Source organism: Fundulus heteroclitus, chromosome 7 (assembly GCF_011125445.2).
Source record: "Fundulus heteroclitus isolate FHET01 chromosome 7, MU-UCD_Fhet_4.1, whole genome shotgun sequence".
Lineage (NCBI taxonomy): Eukaryota > Metazoa > Chordata > Actinopteri > Cyprinodontiformes > Fundulidae > Fundulus > Fundulus heteroclitus.
Window position 1 is genome coordinate 1,454,312 of NC_046367.1, and position 21,219 is coordinate 1,475,530.

Consider the following 21,219-nt stretch of genomic DNA (forward strand, 5'->3'; position numbering starts at 1 on the left):
GTATGTAAATAACTAACAATGGGCAAGAGAGACATCCCTTTCCAGTTCTAGGGAAACAACCATGCTCACTCTCCTTGATGCTGTTGTGGCAAAGTTCATGAGTGCCCCTTCAACCAATGTGAAACGTGAAAGACTGTTTTGTGGGGCCTGGCCCCACCAGATGTCGCCGTGGAGCTCTATGTTCACAATAATCAATGGGACAGGATCGTTCTTTATAGTAATTTTGTAAAAAAGACATTATCTTAGCAATAAAATTATGTTACAAACATTTGTGTCTCTATATCTAAAACTGACAAGCGCAGTAGGCTAAATCCTCTTGAGGCGCCTTGATATTGGGGGCGGCCCACCAACGTTTGTTTAAATAATGAACATCTAAAATTACAGTGTGCAAGCCAATCACGCTCTCAGTAGACAACTGTGGGGCACAAATCCTCAGGCCCCAAGCTCGGATCGTCCAATCAAAATACTGGAAATGCACACCTTACGTTTACGTTCTGCCGGAAAGTGTGCAACAATCTAGTGTTGGTTGGCCTTGCTGGCTCATTGAAGGAGTGATCTGAATCTTTTCTGTTCAAAAAAGTACCATTATTAGTGAGCCTTTATTTGTAATTGTATGAATAAACATTAAATTACATTTAGCTTAAATAAAATGGTGTGTTGGTTTATGCTAATTTATCTGTTTCATTTAAAATGTATCAAAGTCAGGTTGTTTGGTTGTTAGTCAGGTTGTATCATAAAAATAAATTGTTGCTGCTAATAGGTGTTGAACTTACCATACCAGAGACGCCACCGTACACGAGCACATATTATTTTATTGATAGTGTGAATGTTTACACTTATTGCATTTTCCTTTTTACATTTGAAAACCTTTATTTGTTGCTGCTAGATGACACAGTATCCTGAAAGCAGTCCTTTGTATTTTATTTGGCAAGGGGTAGTATTAGAATAGTTTACCATTGAAGGTTATCTTGGATTTAATAAATACTGACAGTTTGAAACTTTTACAGTTACATATTTTTTTAGGATGTGGTTTTCCCTGTTAACGGGATTCCATGTTTTTCTGACTTCCTTTTCTGACCTTATATTTACCACAATTTGCCTTTTGGGACATACTGTACATGCATACAATTGTACATATCACACTTGCCTGCGGAGATGAGGGAATTTCAGCCTCATATAAAATAACCTGCTGGGTTTCCTTAGATAGGAAACCTTTTGACCAATTTGTCTGGATGATTTGATCGAATTTGACTTTGTAAAGGGCCTTGAGATGACACGTGTCGTGAATTGGCGGCATATAAATAAATTGAATTGAGTTGAATAAACAATAATGGTAGTAATAATATTAAAGCAAAGAGGTCTGGTATTGATTGATACAGATATACAAATTTAGTTGTTTGGATTGGATCAGAAGTGAAAAAACAAGAGTAGATTGGCGCATCCCTAGATAAAGTGCAGCTGTCATACTCTGTAGGCCGGGTGCGGGCTGGGCTCTCTCTCTCTTCCTCTGCAGGGCGTGACGGGCAGGTGTTTCCCATCCACCACTGATTGCAGCTCTTCATAAGGAGCAGCGTTCAAGCAGGAGGGCGTCAGTTCTTACTCGCTTCCAGCGTGGGACATGACCAACCTAGAACCTTTTCCGAGTGTTTCATCCAAGTCTAGTCTAACCCTGTTTCACCCCCTTGCAGCTATCCAGAACCCAGGACTTTGGAGCCGCTGCATTTCCGATTTAGCTGTCCGTGAACCTACGACAGAGACTCAGGCGCTGCTCCTGCCTTGGCCCTCCTGCTGTGCTCACCTGCCTATCCACCCTCCAGCACCGCAGAACCCTGAGAGAGTTCACCAGACCCGCACCTCCTCCCGGATCCAGGACATCACCCTCCCCGGACTGGAACTCAGCCTGGAACCCAGTGAGTTCTCCTCTGACTTTCGGACATATCTGCTCCTGCGTCTGTTCACCAGTCTTCTCACTCTCTCTCCAGTGGAACCCCGACGGACAGACCAGTCAGAACCATTCCCAAGCCAACACCCTGTCTTTACAATAAACTTTCTAAGCCGTATACCTGTCTCCGTGGTTGCCCTCCTTCTGAGTCTCATTACATAACCATGACAGCAACAGTAGCTTTACAACTGCGAAAGAAATATCCTTCATAGTGGCCAGGTCTAGCTGGTAATGTCATAAAGCCACTTGTAAGGAGTTATAAGTGTAATTAACTATTTTATGTGCAAATAAATGTTGCTTAATATTTACGCAAAAAACCTGTGGTCTGTCAGATATTTTCCTAGCACGCCTCGAAGGGGCTGTTCGTTAAGCTAATAAAAGCTAGTATTAGCTAATGTGGTTTGTGAGGTTTATAGCTATGCTGATCCATGTTCAAGAGCTTTACTGGCTTTTCTATGTTGCTTTCAAACATCCCTGTCATACGGTTCTGTATTGTACTGACCTTTGCGCTCATAAAAAATGAGCGTAACAGTCTATGTTCAGCATAACTTTGACAACTAATGGTCCATTATGCTGAAATGTGCTGGTGAGAACCCTGGCCTGATTTTCAAAAGGTTTGCTAAAACCTTTTAAACATGTGCAAACTAATTAGCATGTACAAAGCTGATCTTCATACAAAGAGCAAAACTATTTGCATGTATAAAATGAGCCGAACAGTGGGTGCAAACCTTTTTGCATGGGTGCCTTCATGAAAATGCAGATCACATGCTAATGACCAAACAATGCAAATTTATGGGAGGAGAATATGCAAATGTGAATACTTAAAGCGAAACGTCAACATCCCATCAGTGTTTAAAACCCTCATGGAAATAAAGTGTGTCACAACCTTAAAACACAACCCAAAAAACATCAGTATCGGGTCCAAAAGAGATGGCAGAGAGCTCGGAGGCCTGTTAGTGTTAGCTTCAGTTCAACCTCAGTTTAACCTAAAAAGCACAGAGAAAACAATACCCAAATTGTTTCATCTAACTTTCGTTATTTCTCTGCCAAACCTCATCCTTTAATGTGCCCCATTCTGGTGAAAGTTGGTTCTTCGGTAGGAATTGAGTTGCATCGGCAACTGGCAGGCGGCTTAACTGTAGTCTGTAACCGCACTGGAAAAAGTGCCGCATGGCTGGCTGACTAGGTTGATTTATTGGCTGTCTGGTTGCGCGGCTGGACAGTTGGCGCTTTCTTTTACACAGTTTCTCTGGGGAAACCTTGGCACGGCTTACAGATATGCCACTCTTGGCTGTCCATGCTTTGGAACTACTCCGGGGAAGGAGAAAGCCAGTCCTCTCACAGTTCTGGTTCGGCTCAGTTTCTGTTCACCTCTTGCAAAACTCAGTGAAGGAAAGAAGCAGACAGCTTGTTTCTGTTTGATGTCTGCTGCACTCATAGGAAATAGATTGTACTGAACTTGGGCAGTTCGAAGACGTCTGTTCACTCACTAGCTGTCATGAACCGGAGACAGAGGACCCAGTATTCAACCAGACAAGTAGAGGTTAGGTGAAAGATCATTTATTTACAAAAATGCAAAAACAAAAACGGACATCAGGCCAAAAAGGGGAAGAATGCGTCCAATAACCAAAAATAACAAAAAGCAGTCACAGATGAAACTATCAACAAAAACAGGGGACAGACTGACTCAAAAATCCAAAGATAGGTCTGATCAGGAAACAGGCAGGCGGAATAAACTAAGCAGTGATCAGTTAAACAGGCAAACAAACATGGAACAGGGAATGCTGGACAAGACTCACCGATAGGGATTGGAAAAACAATGATGTGGCCGATTGCAGGGGGCAGAGGCAGGTATAAGTAAGGGAGTGATCAGGTGAATGGAGTGAAACTAATTACTGGAATGGGTGGAGTTAATCAGGGGAAGGGAAGTGACTGAGAGGCTGATGGGACAGAAATTAAGATGGACAACTACAGAGCCAAAATAACCATAAGGACCAAACCCAAGATAGAAAACAAAGCTAAGACTGAACAGAACACAAGTTTTAATAAAAACTAATAAAGGAAACCAGATAACTAAAACAGTAAACAGGCTAAACATGAATCCAACACAATACAAAACAAGAAACAGAAATAAACCCTAAGGCAGGAAAGCCAACATAACCAAAATAACAACATCTTCCAGAACCTAATCGTGACACTAGCAAGTCGGGCCTTCGTCCACATTCCCCTCGATGTAAACCTTTTGATAGTTCATGGGAAAGAAGACAGAGTTGTATTTGGAGGACGGTTTTGTAAGCACTGCGGCTCCTTGTATGACACTTCCAGGGCTGTCCTAATTATGGAAAGAGACAATTTAAGGAAAAAGACCAGTCCAGAAGTTCAACGATCCAAAGCCTGTCAACTTTGTATATTTATCCACAGAGTTGATGTAGTCTGTACTCAGTCCTTTAGTTGCCAACTCAGAACACTACATACGGAACACCATGGATTTTGTGGGCAAGGTCAAGGATGTCATCATGGAGACGGGTGAAACCGAGGCTTCCTTGGATGTCAGATCACTCTTTACATGCATTCCTGTTTATGAAGCAGTGGAAGTGGCCTAATTAAAATCAGGCACCACTCTTAGCAGCAGAACTACTCTTTCCACAGAGCAACTTTAACAATTCCTTAAACTATGGGGGACAATATTATAGGCAGAAACATAGGAGTTCAATGGGATCCCAAGTTTCCCCTATTGTTGCAAATCTTTTCAGGTATGCTGATGGACACCTGGGTTAGAAAAAAATCTTAGGAAGTCTAGCATTTCACCGATCAGATCAGCTCTGTGGATAAATTTATACATTTATACAATACACGAGATGATGAAAAAAAAGAGCAGGTTGGCTTTCCTGGATTGTGACGTCTTAGTCTCGAATGGAGGACAGTTAGAAACTAATCTCTACCACAAACCCACTGAAACAGACCAGCAGTTGGACTCCCATCAGACTCTGTATCATAGTCCAGACAATGAATGTGACCCAAAGCATTCTTTGAAAGCCGTATTCATAAACCGATTACGTCACAGCATGGCGAAGAAAGGCTGTACCAATTCACTAATCCTTTTAAGACGCTTTCAAATGTGACAGACAAATGTGTCCTTCCTTTCCCCCTTTTGAAGGATGGGTACTGTGTGTCCTCCATGGCTAACCCTATCCCATCAATCATTACGGGTTGAATATCAATTTCTAATTGGAAAGTTACCGGGTTAGTGTTTAAGTAATAAACTTTTTTTAATAATAAGTTACACAAGTGTTATTTGTCATCAATTAATTTTATTTAATGGTATATTTCTATATCAACATAAAATTAAACTAAAAAAAGGGAAAAAGGGGAACATAAAAGCTGTATACTATTATTTACAGAGGAGACACGGATTAACCTTTGGAGCCCAAAGGTTAAGCCAACTTCAAAGCTGCTTCATGCTGTCTCAGATGCTAGCCAACAGGAGTGATGCTAAGGTAATGGAAGGGACAGCCAGTGGAGGCAAGACCGTCCCAATTCACAACCCAATCTCTTCTTCACAGTTAACGAAAGACCCAGCCCACGCAGACCGGGTCCTTCGAAGGACGCAAGCTCTGAATTGGGAAACATCCAATGTCCCCACAAACGCAAGAGCCAGGGAGAAGGATAAATCACATACAACGTCGGCCAAAGAGCAGTGTGGCTAACTCAACAGCGCTTTCCTCCAAGCAGACAAGAAACCCAAACAGGACTTCAGCCAGCAAAAATGTGAAAAGGATGACCCCAAACCCAGACCAGCAGTCATCCCCTATGTTGTTTCAGAGAAACTTACATGTTTATTTTCCAAACATGACGTCCCAGTGGTTTTCAGATCCCAAAACACATTAAAACAAAAACTGGGTCACCCCAAAGATCTGGCACAAACAGAGCAATGTTGTGTATGGTGTTAAGTGCCAGGAGGACTATGATCAGTTCTACATGGGTGAATAAACCAGCCACTGGCCAACAGGACGGCCCAGCCCAGAAGAGCAGCATCATCAGGCCAAGATTCTGCAGGCCAGCAGTCACTCTTTCAGGGATGAAGATGTTCTCATCCTGGATACAGAGGAACATTGGTTTGAGAGGGGAGTAAAGGAAGAGAAACCACCTGTCGTTAAACAGGGGTGGAATCATGGGGAGCAATCTGTAGTCAAGAGTATTGCTCAGGAACCCAGAGTGATAGACTAAGTTTTCAACCCCCAATCTTTGGGGTCTCTCCAAGACGTAAATGCCCAGTTCTTTGACCACTGGGCCACCACTCCCACAAAAAGACTATATTAAACTGGACTACATATTGGTCTACATCATCACATCATGTGTGCACATGCATGAAAGCTGCATGGTGCCAGTTACATTGCTCTACATTGCTGCTTTTTTAACTTTCTTACTTTTATTTTCTTTTGATTGCTCTTGTTTTTTCATGGTGACTCTGAAGTATTATCCTCTCTAACAAGGTTGTTTTCAGAGAGTTTTTGGGCTTTTTTCGAGTTGTTTTTATCATGCCACTCCCACCGGGACACGCTGCCTTTGTTTACTCCGGAGAACAACTGATTGCCCTAATGTCGGCCGGTGTGGTAGCCAGACCAGCTGAAATACCACCTGAACTCTGGAGGAAAACACACCGAGGTTGCAGAGTAGGAAAGCAACATCGTGGGATGAAAGGAGGATCAATAAGGTACGGGCTTATTGAGAGGAGTACTAGGAGTGTAGTGTGATGTGTTTCACGGAGACATGGCTGTATAAGGACATTACAAACCAGATTGTCTTCGTGGATGGCTTTCACACCGTTCGGGCTGACCAGGATACTAAGAGTGGTAAGCAGAAAAGAGGGGGGGTTGCCATTCTAGTAAACAGCAGATGGTGTTACCCAGGTCACATCACCATTAAGGAACAGCTCTGTTAAACTACTGGCCATCTGCCTAGAGAGATCCCGCACGTCATCATTGCTATCCTGTACATCCCTCCCTCTGCAAACCCAACATCTGCCTGCAGCATCATACACACCACCAGTGACGTGTGGTAGGGTTCATAGCTGGTGAGGCACTGACAAATATATACACTCTACAGAGTAGACTCATTGCAAAGTGCTGCAGGAGACTGATTGGGCCAAATCAAAGTACCAAGAGACATGGAAAAATATTGATTATTTGATGAAAAAAGAAATAATACTAAATTATTTGTCATTTGATTGGTAAGTTTGTGAGTTATGATGGATTTCTCCATTTGTATCACAGTCAAAAACCCACATCACGCACATCTCATTACAAAAACAAAACATGAATAATTATCGCCGTCTTACCTCTACTTATAAATGAAGTCCATGCGGCACTCTTTCTGAACAAACATATCGTTCACTTTCCGGTAAAAGTTCTCTTTATCTTCTTCAGTTTTAAAAGTCTCTCAGTCTTAATGGAGCTCACTGCCAGGGAGGAAAGCCTTCCTTCATCAGTCCTGTTCCGGCTGTATGTTTAGAGTCTTTTTAGTGCTTTACTTTAGCATAACTCACTAATGAAACATCCATAACTTGCTGTCACTTTAAGGTTTTGGGATCACGAGTGGTGTCCCTTGAGCGCCCCCTGCCTAGAGGCCAAGGAACTGCTGGCCTCACCTACAACCAGTTCTCTGCTGATTATGATCGGCCAGCAGCATGAAAACATGTTACCTGCACACAGTTTGATGTCTGAAACACAATAAGCTATCAACACACATTAAATGATGGAAAATCAGTTCATAACTGTTTGAACAATTGAATTTATGATCTAGAGACAGGAAGATGCAATCACAGAATGGAAGCCAGCGCAGTTAGCATGAGATTGTGCAATCCCAGGGGAGGCCAAACTCGCTGTGGCCTCACCGGCTTCGCTATCATGCGCCACCAAGGATTTACATGAAAAATAGCGAAAAGTCTGCGATTTGTAAAGAGAATATGATCAAAGATGAGGAAATTAGATAAAAAATAAACTTTTATTACAAATGACTGAGTGAATCACAATTTATTATTATCATCATTATATATTTTCTTTCTTTCCATGATGACTCCCATGCAGCCTCCCATGACTGCATGTCACTGCACACCACATTTGATCATCATGGGGGGTCGTGGCCGAGTGGTTAGAGCAGTGCGCTTGCACTCAGAGAAGGATGCAAGTACCCGGTTCATTCCCCAGTGCGGGCACTCTGGGTCCCTGAGCAAGACCTTTAACCCCTGATTGCTCCCCAGGCGCCGCACAGTGGCAGCACACTGCTCCCCAAGGGGATGGGTTAAAATGCAGAAGTGAATTTCTCCATTGTGAGATCAATAAAGTTCAATTATTATTATTATCATGTCGAGAGACTTCAACTATGTCACCATGAACAGAGTTCTGCCGACCTTCAAACAATATGTGAGCTGTCCTACCAGAGAGGAGAGGAACCTGGACCTGATGTATGCTATCATTAAGGATGCATACATCTCCTTTTCTCTCCCCCCTCTGGGCAGGTCAGATCACAACCTGGTTCCCCTCAAACCCTGCTATGTGCCTCTGGTGAAGAGGAAGCCTACGACCACAAGGACTGTGAGGAGGTGGTCAGAGGAGGCTTGTGAGACACTGCAGGCCTGCTTTGAAGTGACTGACTGGCCTGCACTCTGTGAGCCCACGGGGAGGACACCGATGGGCTCACAGAGTGCATCATGGACTACATTAACTTCTGTGTGGACTGCAATGTTCCAGCTCGGACTGTCACTTGCTACGGCAACAATAAACCATGGATCACCAAGGACATTAAGGCCATCCTGAATGACAAGAAGAGGGCGTTCAGAGATGGCAACCGTGATGAGGTGAGGAGAGCGCAGGGGGTACTCAAGCGTAAAATTAGAGAGGCTAAAGACACGTACATGTTAAAGCTGGAGAATAAACTCCAGACTAACAACATGAGGGATGTGTGGAGTGGTACGAGAACCACCACCGGGTTCCAAAAGAGTGGTGGCATGGGGTTGGAGGGTAGACAGGGCCAATGAATTGAACCTATTTTTCCATAGGTTTGATACTGCAGTCCATCCCCCACAAATCTCTGCTGCTGGACCATTCCACCTTCCTCCACTCCTCCTCCTTAAGCCGGGCGTACACTGTACGAGTTTTTCAGTCGTGGTACTTATATACATCTCAAACTGTGCGAGGGAACCGCGGGGTTTAAAAGTTCACCGCTCACGATCTGTGCGGCGCGACGCTCGGACGAGACCGGACTGCTCACACTGCACGTCATGTCCCCTCTGGGACCGCTCGCTGTGGTGGCAGAGGCAGGCGAGCGACGGTAGGTGACAGGGACCCAGAGCAGGGGTTCGAGCCCAGCTCTGGCGAAGCCCGCAGGAGGCACCGGGCGTCGGGGGAACGGAGGGGAGAGAGGAGGCACGAGACGCACCGGCGGCCGCGCGGCACGGCAGGTCGCCCGGCCCGCCCCCCCAACAAGCGGAGGAGTGCCGAAACAGGCAGCAAGCGCGTTGTGGACCGCGGAGGAGTGCCGAAACAGGCGGCCAGCGCGTTGCGCGGACCGGACGGCTCGCCCTCCCCAACACCGGCCGGAGGTTGCTTCAGGGACGCCCGCTTCCCTCCCTCCGCTGGCGGGGACGGAGAGGAGGGGAGGGCGCCCCCTCGTAGCTCTGCTTGAACAGCAGGATGCGCTCACGAAAACCTCACGACAGCCGACTGAATTTCAAACATGTTTGATTTTCACCGATCGTCCGATTCCTGATCTGGAGGTAGTCGTGAGAAGCCAGTCCCCCCTCCTCCCCCCCTCTACGATCAAGCTGAAATTCGGCCGATTCAAAAAATGCTCGCACGACTGAAGAATCGGCCCGAAAAGGGGAAAAACTCGTATAGTGTACGCCCGGCTTTACAGACCCCCTGTCTGCTCCTCACCACCTCAATCCACATCCACCTACACCACCCCTCCCCCTGCTTCACATCATGTCCTCCACAACCTGAGGTCCTCACCCCTCCCCCAGTCGTTACCTCTACAGTGTCCTTCACTCCTGACCTGGTGAGAAGACAGCTGACCAGACTCCACTCCGGCAAAGCTGCAGGCCCCGGGTATTTCCCAGGGTGCTCAAAGCTTGTGCCTACCATCTGTGTGGAGTTCTTAGCCTAGTCTTCAGCCTGAGCCTGCACCTCCAGAGAGTCCCCATGCTGTGGAAGACGTCCTGCCTCGTTTCTGTGCCAAAGACGCCGCATCCTAGCGGCCCTCAGGACTACAGACCGGTGGCACTGACGTCCCATATAATGAAGACCTTTGAGAGGCTAGTCGTGGAGAAGCTAAGGCCCATGGTCAGGCCTCTTACTGTTTCACTACAGTTCGCCTACCTACCTACCGCCTACCTGGGAGTTGAGGACAGCATCATCTTCCTGCTGTCCTCTCTCTCTTCCTCTTCACCCTCTTCACCTCAGACTTCAACTATTGCACTGAGTCCTGCCACCTTCAGAAGTTTTCTGATGACTCAGCAATAGTTGGCTGCATTGAAAAGGGTGATGAGAGTGAACATAGGACTGTGGTGAGCAATTTTGTCACTTGGAGTGAGCTGAACCATCTGCAGCTCAACGTGACAAAGACTAAGGAGCTAATAGTGGATCTGAGGAGGACAAAAACACCTGTGACCCCTGTTTTCATCCAGGGCAGGGCCGCTGGAAGTAATTTTGAACAGGGGGGTGCTGTGAATTTTTTTATATTTTTGGACAAAAGACCTATGAGCCTATAGGCCTAATTAAAATACAATAAATAAATAGATTGAGATTCACTACTTTTTTGTCATATACACTTGAGTGCACGCAACCAAGGGTCTAATGGAGACATCATCCAAAGCAGCCACCTTGTATTGACTTGTATTGTGCAACTCTGATCTTTCATGCTCGTTAAATTTTTTCAATGGCTTTACGCCAATTTGAAAAGCTGGCATTTGAAGCTGGATGTGGGGATGGGTAAAGATGCATCATGTATGTATGTATATATATATATATATATATATATATATATATATATATATATATATATATATATATATATATATATATATATATAGAGAGAGAGAGAGAGAGAGAGAGAGAGATAGATAGATAGATAGATAGATAGATAGATAGATAGATAGATAGATAGATAGATAGATAGATAGATAGATAGATAGATAGATAGATAGATAGATAGATAGATATCACTGTATTTTGTCGGGAATAACTCCTTTGGCAAAACACTAGCCCCAAACATTACCAAGTGTAGTGACTACTTGTCCATGAAAGCCAGAAAAATCAAGAGTTAAAGGTGAACAAAACTAAAAGTGACCCAAACAAATCAGTTAACCAATTAAACTAATTACGGACAAATAATTGTTTTATAAGCAACTTAATTTAAACAAAAATATTAATACAACAAATAAATAAAAATGAACTAAATAAACTAAATTCGCCAGTCTCCTCACTCCGGCTGCTCTCCGCTGTCGTGGTTGTGGTACTAGTGTTCTTCACTGGTGGTGGTGGTTTCCCAAAAAGATGCGTTTCTGTGCCATATTTCCTCCTTGTTTCTGTCTATAGACTATGTAAATTTACTAGTCTGCTGCCGCGACCAGGATACCTCTTTACTTGGCAACCAGTAGCTTGCTTGAAGTTGCCATGACAACGTAACTTCCGTGAAGTTGTTGATTAGGCTTCAAAATAATTAAATTTTAATTCAAATACACGTAATATTAAAAAAAAAATTTAAAGTCTAAATCATTTCCCAAAATATTTATAAGAAATTTAGAAATTGTGCAAAGTAGTTTTAATTACATTTTTAAAAATCTGCCTCTCGCCACTATGGGGTGCTGCAGCACCCCCAGGACCCCCACTTCCCACGGCCATGATCCAGGGGGTCCCTGTAGACACTGTGGAGGAGTATAAGTACCTGGGAGAGGGTGCGATTTGCTGGGGGGGATGGGGGGGATTTACCCCCCTCTGTTTGTGATGTCCCCCCCTCTGGTCATTCATGTTTTATCCCTGGGGGGATATATTCCTCCCCCCTCTGATCTGAAGAAGTAATATTATCAGGGGTTAAAGTTCTCTGTCGCTGCGACGAATTTCCCGTATTTGGAAAATGAGCGCAAAATGTTCCATGTAGACTTTTTATTCAAGATTTTAAACAGAAGCAGCGCTCAACCAATGAAATCTGGCAGAGCCAGGACATTAGCCAATCAGAAAGAGAGTAGGGCGGGTCTTTGCAAAGTGGACATCTGCCCGTCTGAGGTTTGAGCTTATCTCAATCAGTTTAACTTTCGGAAGAACATCTCAAACTGACACAGATGTATGAATGAAAGTAGCAGTGATCAAAGGTTTTCTTTGGGTTTATGCAAACCAGCAGGTCAGGAAGTGGAGCGGATAGAACAGCTGACAACAACTTCCCTGGGTAAGCAGTCTGTCGCTGCTCCTGCAGTTAATTAATGAGTTATTTCCACCTGTGGCCATGTCACCTGTCAGTGTTTATTCCTTCGCTTCCAGTAATTTAGCTGATAAACGCGGCGACCAACCAGGGATCTCCTCATGATTCACTGCTATGCTTTATTTAAAACTCAAAGAGTAACGCTCTAGCTCTAGCATGACGCGCTTTATTTTTTTTTAAAAGAAGAAGGGTCGGAATGTGAAAAGATGTCCTGGTTTGACTGGGTCTGATTTGGAAAAAGTAAAAAAAAAAAAAATCCTAAATATTATTCCACCTGCACTTTTCTGTAAAGAAGGCAGAGCTGCAGTCAGAGAGGCTGTCAGTCAATATGCAGCAGTGTCCTCCTCATGAGCAGCTGAACCAGGACACTCGTTAAATAAAATGACAAGGATTTTGATGCATACAGATTATTAAGGAAACTATGTCAATAAATGAAAAAGTAAACTGCAGCTACAACATGGACTGGAGAACGGGTTCTAACTGTGTGAGACCAGAGAAAGGCGATTCTCAGAGAGTTTTTGTAGTTATTTGTTATTTTTACACGGATGTGGAGCGCGATGTAAGGGGCGACACTGTAGAAGCGAACTATGGACTCATTTTACTCCAACCCAAAAACACCTGCCAGACAGACAAGCTAAACCAGCCAAGATTACCTTAAACAATATTTAACTTAACGCAGAAGTTTAATAACATTATTCTAATGAAAAATGTTCATCTTTAAAAGCAAGTTTTTTCTGATAAACTTTTTTCTGATAAACTTTAAGCAATTTTACTAAACTTTTTAAAAATGTAACCTCCCATCCATGGATTTTCTATACCTGCTTTTCCGTACAGGTGTTACGTTATGCCGTATCTGATTGGAAAACGCGGTTTGATGTAACACAGGACGATGGAGGGGCTGGTGACCATCTCCAGCAGTCAATGAGTTAGAGGTGGGGACAGAGAGTACATCCTGGACAGGTCACTGGGCTAAAATATAACCGTTTTTATAAACTTGAAAAAAGTTAATGCCTTTTTATAAACTCACGAGTTGTGATAATTAATTGGTGCGTAATAACGGGCAAAGCAGAGACTGATCGTTGTAATGTGCGATCTGTGTCAAGTTAAAATGTATGATGTCATGATAATGTTGGTTTTGTGTCCCTCTTTGTCCATGGCTGTTGTTGGCCTTGTATGATCAAAGGATTGATTTATATTGAATGTGACAGTGGAGTTAATGTACAGGTGTGAAGAAGATGATGGAATGATGAAGCTGCTGTCTTTTGAATTAGCTGCAGTTTATGGAGGGTTTTGAAATTGTAAAGTGGAAAGGTGAGTGGACTGTGGACCAGTTTGGCAAAAGTGCGAAGGACACTTAAGGTCACCGTACAAAAGGATAAAAAACAGACTGTCAGAAACAAAAACAAAAAAAAACATTTAAAAAATACAGAGGCTGAGACAGGGAAATTGATAATTAAAGAGAATAGGCAGTCTTAAATATTGTCAATGGAATAAAGTGGACTTTGCACAATAAGCAAATGAGGTTACTAAGGTGGCATGACGTCCAAGGCCCAGGAATATATGGGCTGACTTGAAAACATTTTCAGTCAAATTGATTATTTTTGCTTTAACCCCTGAATATTATGGATTTTTCAAAATTCATATTAATACATGTCTTGTGTCCTTCACATTTATAAATTACATTTTTTGTTTGTTTTTAAAGAGTATTATTACGTTTTCTGCTCAAAGCAGTTAAAGGAGGAGTCCGGTCAACAAGGAAAAAACAGGGGATCATTAGCTATACCTAAAACTAATACGTTTGGGGTTATTTAATGAATTTAGCATTAACCAATAAGAAAAAAAAAAGCATAAATTGTCGTCTGGATCACTGTGTATGGGGGCAACCATTACTGCCCAAATATGGGCAATAATGGCCGCCTGACATCACATCCTGTGACGTCACATCGCGGAGAGCGATGTGTCACAATGTGAGCTTGTTTCTGAAAGTGAAGTCGATTGTTTTCTATCTATATAGATAGATCTCTCGATCTCTCTCTCTATCTATCTATAGACAGATCTCTCTCTCTCTCTCTCTCTCTCTCTCTCTCTCTCTCTCTATCTATCTATAGATAGATCTCTCTCTCTATCTATAGATAGATAGATCTCTCTCTCTCTATCGATAGATGGATCTCTCTCTATCGATAGAGAGAGAGATAGAGAGATAGAGAGATAGATAGATAGATAGATAGATAGATAGATAGATAGATAGATAGATAGATAGATAGATAGATAGATAGATAGATAGATAGATGATAGATAGATAGAGTATTGAAGCAAAAATGTCAGTGTGACTCATCTTCTGATGCCCATAATGCCTTCTGCAACATTTTCCATCAATCCCACTCATGATGGCTAATTCTGTCAGAATAGATACTTGAAACAATGCTGGTTATTGCTGACAGAGCAAACCCTTCATCTATCATATAGTGGCTAAAGGTTAGCTCAAATTTCCTGTAAGCTGTGCAGCAGGAGTCTAGCTGGGAGCAACATTACTACTGTATCAGAAGGTGAAAATATTTAGCAGCATAAAATTACTCTTTGACGTTCATGCAAACACATTTTAATCCTGGTTAGATCCCCATCTACCTGAATCGTTAACATGCAGGCAAATTAATGTTTAAATACCCCCTTAAGAAGAAGAATTTGTCTCACACATTTATTCACTGCAGCATTAAAAAGAGATTTTTAAATAAGGCTTTGCAAGGATAATGAAGAATAATATGGACTCCCTGCTGGAATGCATGCCCCTTCCCCACCATGCATATTTGCAAAGACCCTACAGTTAATTAACTTTAAAGGATATTGCAAATATCATACAAGGTTTTAGGTTAACGCATGATTTAAAACGGAGGCACTCCTATTTTCAAAGAATTTATTTAAATTGCACTCTATTTTTAGAAAAGCCATAGGGTTAAAAAAAACCTTTGGCAAAAAGTCAAAGGTCTGATAAACAATTAAAAGTTTCCCAGATAATCCCTTCTGGTGCACACTATGTATGTTTTCATTCAGTTTAATTTTCTTAAGAAGGCTGTCCCACAATGGGGACATTTTGACATCACAGTAGCAAACAGCACATACTGACACTAAATCAGCTATGAAAACAGCTAATCTTAAGTCAGTTCTAAAGTAACAGGGAATTAACTTATCAGAAAGGCAAAAATAAAATAAAAACTGAATAAGTACTGCATTATTGTTGATTATGACATATTCAGATAAAAAGAAAATATTCAAGTTAAACAGAGGAAAGACAGCAGCCAATTTATAGAACGATGTGAGGATAATAGGAAATATGTCTGCTTTTACAAGCAACACCCAGAGGCGTTAAAGCTTGTGCAAATGGACATTACACTAAGAGACAGTGTAAATGATTCCTGATCAGATGAGAACCTGTGCATCCATTAGCATACTGTAAACACTTACTGAGTCTGTTGTGAGCAGCTGAGAATATAAAGTTTAACAGCAGCTAGGAGGAAGCATTTGTGGAAGCATAAGCATCTACAGCAGCGGTTCCCAAACTTTTTTAGCCACGCGCCCACTTCTGTGTCCCAGCCAGCTTGACGCACTCCCAATCTTCAAAAATAACCATCATAACAAAAGTTATGGAAATAAATTTAGAACATCATTTGAATTGAATTGCAGTAAAGTTACACGCAACATCCACAACAGGATCCTGAGGGTTTTCAGGTGCATAGGTGGCTCAGCGTGGAGCGAGAGACAGAAACAGACATTCGGATCGGTCACATCTCCACAGACAACCTGAAACGTCTTTGAAGCATAGACCATCCAAGTGGATTCATGGACTAAACTCTGATGATCCACCTGGGTATGTTCTCCCTTTGTTTATTTCATGTACCAGCTTCTAAATCTGAGTCTGACTCACAAATTTGCGCTGCAAAAGAGAAAAAAAGATTTGATTTGTGTCCGATAAATAGCGAGCGAGAGAGAGAGACTTCGGTAGAGCAGCACAGAGTAACAATAACAGAGTGCTCGATAAAGTTGTTATTAATCAGAAAAATAAAACATTATATCCTGTTTGTTTCACAGCGGTTACATCCAGCAGGTAAACACGCCCAGGGCAGCACACCTCAGCTCCCCGCAGCCCCACCGCCAGTTTCCCTGTTCCGGTCTGAATACGCCCTAAAACTGCCTCTTTAAAATGAACTGCGCCTGTCTGAATCGCAATGAAAAGTATTACAGCTCTGTGCGTGAACATAGTTAATAAACCGCGTCTATCACCCATTTATTTCCTCCCAGCAGTGGAGGCAGCAGCGGTGTGGGTGTGACATACGCACCAGTGGTTGTTATGGTTCAGAGTCACAGCACCATGGGCAGTGCTGTTTGTAGGCGCTGCGCGATCAATAGAGACAGTCACTCAATTTAATTTTGTAAATAAAACTTTTGGTCCAAATTTAATTTTTCCTCTGCTGAGGTAAACAACAAAGTCAGGAGAGAGAAAGACATATTTTCTCATTCTCGCTCGCTTTCTTCTGCAGGATCCGTTGCATTCCTCTCCTCACTTGCAACTTATTCCACCCTCTCTTGGTTCCTCTCCTCCTTCATCACTAACTTTGACCTTAGATGTCTCACCTGACCGTTCCCCTGAGTTCAGCCAATTGAACATATTTGCCAGAATTAATAAAGTAGAGACCACAAGCCAGGTGTGCATATACAGCACAATGCGTATATTTCATCTTAAAATGAAGCATAGAAGAAGTTTTCTTTTAAATAAATACATTTTCGTGTGAATATTGCAACGTTCCGTTATGACACCCAAGCACCAGACCGATGTTTTGCTGCTAACACTTTATTTTAGAACGAACAGAACAGGACAGCTTTCACCCCACCAGTCCCCCGAACCACCACTCCTCCCCTGGAAGCCACACATTTCTTTCGTTATAAACCCAAAACAACCTAACTTAAAGAAACAGTAAGTGTGCAACAGCACTTAGCAATAAAGTCTAATACGGATCATTACAATACATTTTTATTTATTGATTAAATTGACAGTTTTTAATTTTAATCTTTACAAAGGAAATGTTTATTTACACGTCTGTATGGTGTGGGGAAAAAACAGTCACTGCCATTACATTTTTCATCTTGCGCAGCCCCTAGTGGGCACGACACTTTGGGAATCCCTGATCTAGGGTACAGCGGTGTGCCACTGAAAGAGTTCTCCAGCTCTGGAACAGCTCCATGCAAGGTGGGAAACATGGTCCACTGAGACGTTTCAAAAAGAGGAGGGGTAGGAAGCAAAGAAAGTGTGAGAAAATTAGGAGACAAAACAAGTTGGAAGAGTGTACAGAAACATTAGGTTTAAAGGTGTAACACAAGATCAGCAGGTGTCACAGTAAACTGGTAGATTACCAGTATAGAGCAAACAGAGCCAAAACTGAAACAAAACCCTAACCCTAACCCTTTAAAACATGAAACCAGATATTTACATTCACTGTTTTTAAAGAGCTGACCATTATATTTAACTTTCTGACATCATAACCCAAACTTTTTTTCGTAGGTCAGTCAGGGTTATCCAATTTATTCCTAATAGCAAAATGGTCCTTTTCTTACTTTTTTCTCTTGTCAGGTTTGATACAGGACTAATGCACAAGCAAGAGCTGAGAAGCCGCATAGTAAAATGTAGAATGATTTATTAAATAAAGAAGGCTTACAAAATTATACAGAAGACAGGGACCAGGAGCATAGCATGGAAGAAACAAGAACAGGGTAGGATCACGGATGAAGACGGACAACCTGAGAATGAATCTGACAAAGTGAGCTGAATATAAAGGGAAGGAGAACTGAGTGAACAATTGACTGCTGGAAAGGAGGGCCAAAGAACTGGCAGGAGCAGGGGAAGAACGGAATCTAAATGGAGAATGAAATAATAAGTCTGACATTAGAACAGGATGAAACTAAAGGATACAAATAACAGAACTAAATAATGAAGGCCATAATCTAACTAAACAAAGGAAGAACAGATATAAAAAAACATAACCAACCAGACACGGACTAATCTAACCAATACCCAACTATATAATTAATGTAAATGCTGAACAGAAACCAAACCGATGGCAACACAAGGATCTAGGGATGAACAGAATTGGGGTGTGACAGGCAGACCATAAATAATCACACCCCTGAGGATCCTGACATCCTTACTCACTGCACTATTTGGACAGCACTTGTTATGGCCACCGCTGACACCACTTCCACTTTGGCTAAAGAATATTTGAATGTACAAGAATTGCTTATATATTATTTCTCTTCTCTCCTGTTCCCTTTTCCTGTGTGCCACCCCCCCCCCCTCAATCAACCAACACACACACACACACACACACACACAACCCATCCCCCCCATTTTATTTACACTGAAGCTCCTCATACACTAGCGCAGGGGTGGCCAACTCCGGTCCTCGAGAGCCGGTGTCCTGCAACCTTTAGATGTGTCCCTGGTCCGACACGCCGGAGTCAAATAATCAGTTAATTAGCAGGACTCTGAAAAACCTGACTGCATACTGAGGAGCTAATTGTGCTATTTGATTCAGGTGTATGGGGCCTGGGAAACCTCTAAAAGTTTCAGGACACCGGCTCTCAAGGACCGGAGTTGGCCACCCCTGCACTAGCGCCTTCTGCAGGAGCAAAGGCGGTGGTACCTGCACCCAGGTGTTGATTCACTGAACTGGGAGGTGAGTTGGTTGACTTTCCCCTTGTTTTCGGGCTGGGGCTTCATGCCCTCTGGCCTGCTGATGTTGTTCCTGGCCTGGAGAGGAGGATGGGAGGGACTTTGGTGCTCTCCCCCTCCTTGCCTTTGCTCATGACTGGACCCAACTGCGGCATGTATGGACTCATGGGGCAGGGTTGCTGGGGGAACTGTGATGTGTGCTGCCCACCTGACAGTCTGGGTGTTGGGTCCTCCCAGGTAACAGGTTGGGCTGGGAAGGGGCTTGGGTATACAGGGCTCTGGATTCAGCACCTGACTCATACCTAGGTGACTGGGGCCTGGTGAGGCTGGTAGGTTGTCACCCCTGGTTTCTGGGGGGCCTATGCACAATGGCCGTTGGGGCTCTGTCCCAGGTTCTTTTCTGCTGTACTCTGGGTGGATGCATGGTGTCCCTGTGGTGGACTGGTGCAACAAAAATAATCTTATCCTCAATGTCAATAAAACAAAAGAGATCATTGTTGACTTCAGGAAAAATCAGCCATGTCACACAGTCCAGCAGTGTCAAACTCATGGGGATGCAGATCACAGACACTTTGACCTGGTTCCTCCTCAGCTTTTGTGAAGAGAGCACAGTAGCGTCTGCACTTTTAGCAATGGAAGAGAAGAGCAAACTTCCCTCCTTAAACTATGATTTGAAATCTTTGTAAACATTAAGTAACATTAAAAGCTTGAAGGTTGAAAGACTATTTTTCAATACATCTGGATATTTGTTTTATGTTTAAACGGTAAAAAATATATATTTTGACAAAATAATATTAAAAATACTTAGGAAATGGGAAAAAGAACATACCCCTAACCAGGACCAATCGATACAGGTTATAGAATAAATCCTAATTATGAAAAGACGACACATAGGCTAAGGCTACAGGAAGCTCTACACAATGAAAAATGCTTTATACATTTTATTAAGTATTGTAACAGTTATTTTAGCTTCAGTTCTGACTGATTGTAAAAGATAATTGTGATGGCCACACCTGCTGCCACACAGTCGGTAACCTCACAAACAACCACCTTTTCACTTCACGTCTTCACATACATATACTGTAGCATAAATACATTGGTTTGTTTATTATTATGACAATATTGAAAGACATTAGTTCCAATTGTAGCGCGCACATTTGGTTAACTTTTGTATATTTAATTTTGTCAAATACTTAATTTTTTTTTTTGTGCTTCATTTTCTGGTGTTGTGGGGAGTACCTTCAACTGGGCTGAAGCAGAGGACTCTGGCTGGCTCACTCCAAACCCAGATTGACTGAATGACTGGGTGCTACCATCTGGAGTTCCACTAGGGGGGAAGACCATGGAGTCCTCATTCTAACTTTTTTGCACAATCTTTTTTTTTTTTTTGCTTTTGTGATGTGTTTATTTTGTTTAATTTTGTTTAGTTACTAGTCATTTAAGTTTAGTCCTTAAGAAAACTAGTTATTTTCGTTGTTGTGTAGATGTTTCCTTTCCCTCTTCCTCAGTGTGTCAGTCTGGTCTGATCAGCCAGTGTTTAACTTTGTTGTGTGTCAGGTCAGTTTATTTGTTTGAGCAGATAGTTTGAGGTTTTCTTTTGTTTAAACTTGATCTTTTTTGCCTTGAGTTAGTGTCTTCATTTGACCTCTTTTAAGGGCCCAATGATAATTTTTTGGAATTTTGTTACTTTGGGGAAATAAAACCCATTTTTCTTGAAAATCACCACTGTGTCCTCATGCTTGTCCGGCTCGGTCGCTCACAATAATTATTAGTACAAAAATAAAGTGGGAAAAACAAACTTGTGTTTAAAATCGGTATTTTATGGATGATCATTTATAAAGGTAAGAAATAAAGGATAGTGCCAGCAATAGGCAATAAAGGGACATTCAAAAGTGTGTAGACAAGAGTAAGTGAAGTAAAATATTTTAACAAGCAAAAATAGTTGTGATTAGTCAACTAATTGGAAAATATATGGCGATTATACAACCTCCATGAGTGGCTGAGATCTCGCGAGAGCTGTGAGCTGTGCGTAAGTAAAATGGCGGCATACATGTAGTTCAAAATTAAATCCACTCAGGTAAGTACT

General features: G+C 42.5%; 1 protein-coding gene across 3 annotated transcripts in view; it reads right to left on the bottom strand.

Annotated features, from left to right (window-relative positions):
• cntnap5a (contactin associated protein family member 5a) overlaps positions 1–21,219 on the bottom strand; it is a 378,624-nt gene that overhangs the window by 255,027 nt on the left and 102,378 nt on the right. The window lies entirely within an intron of this gene.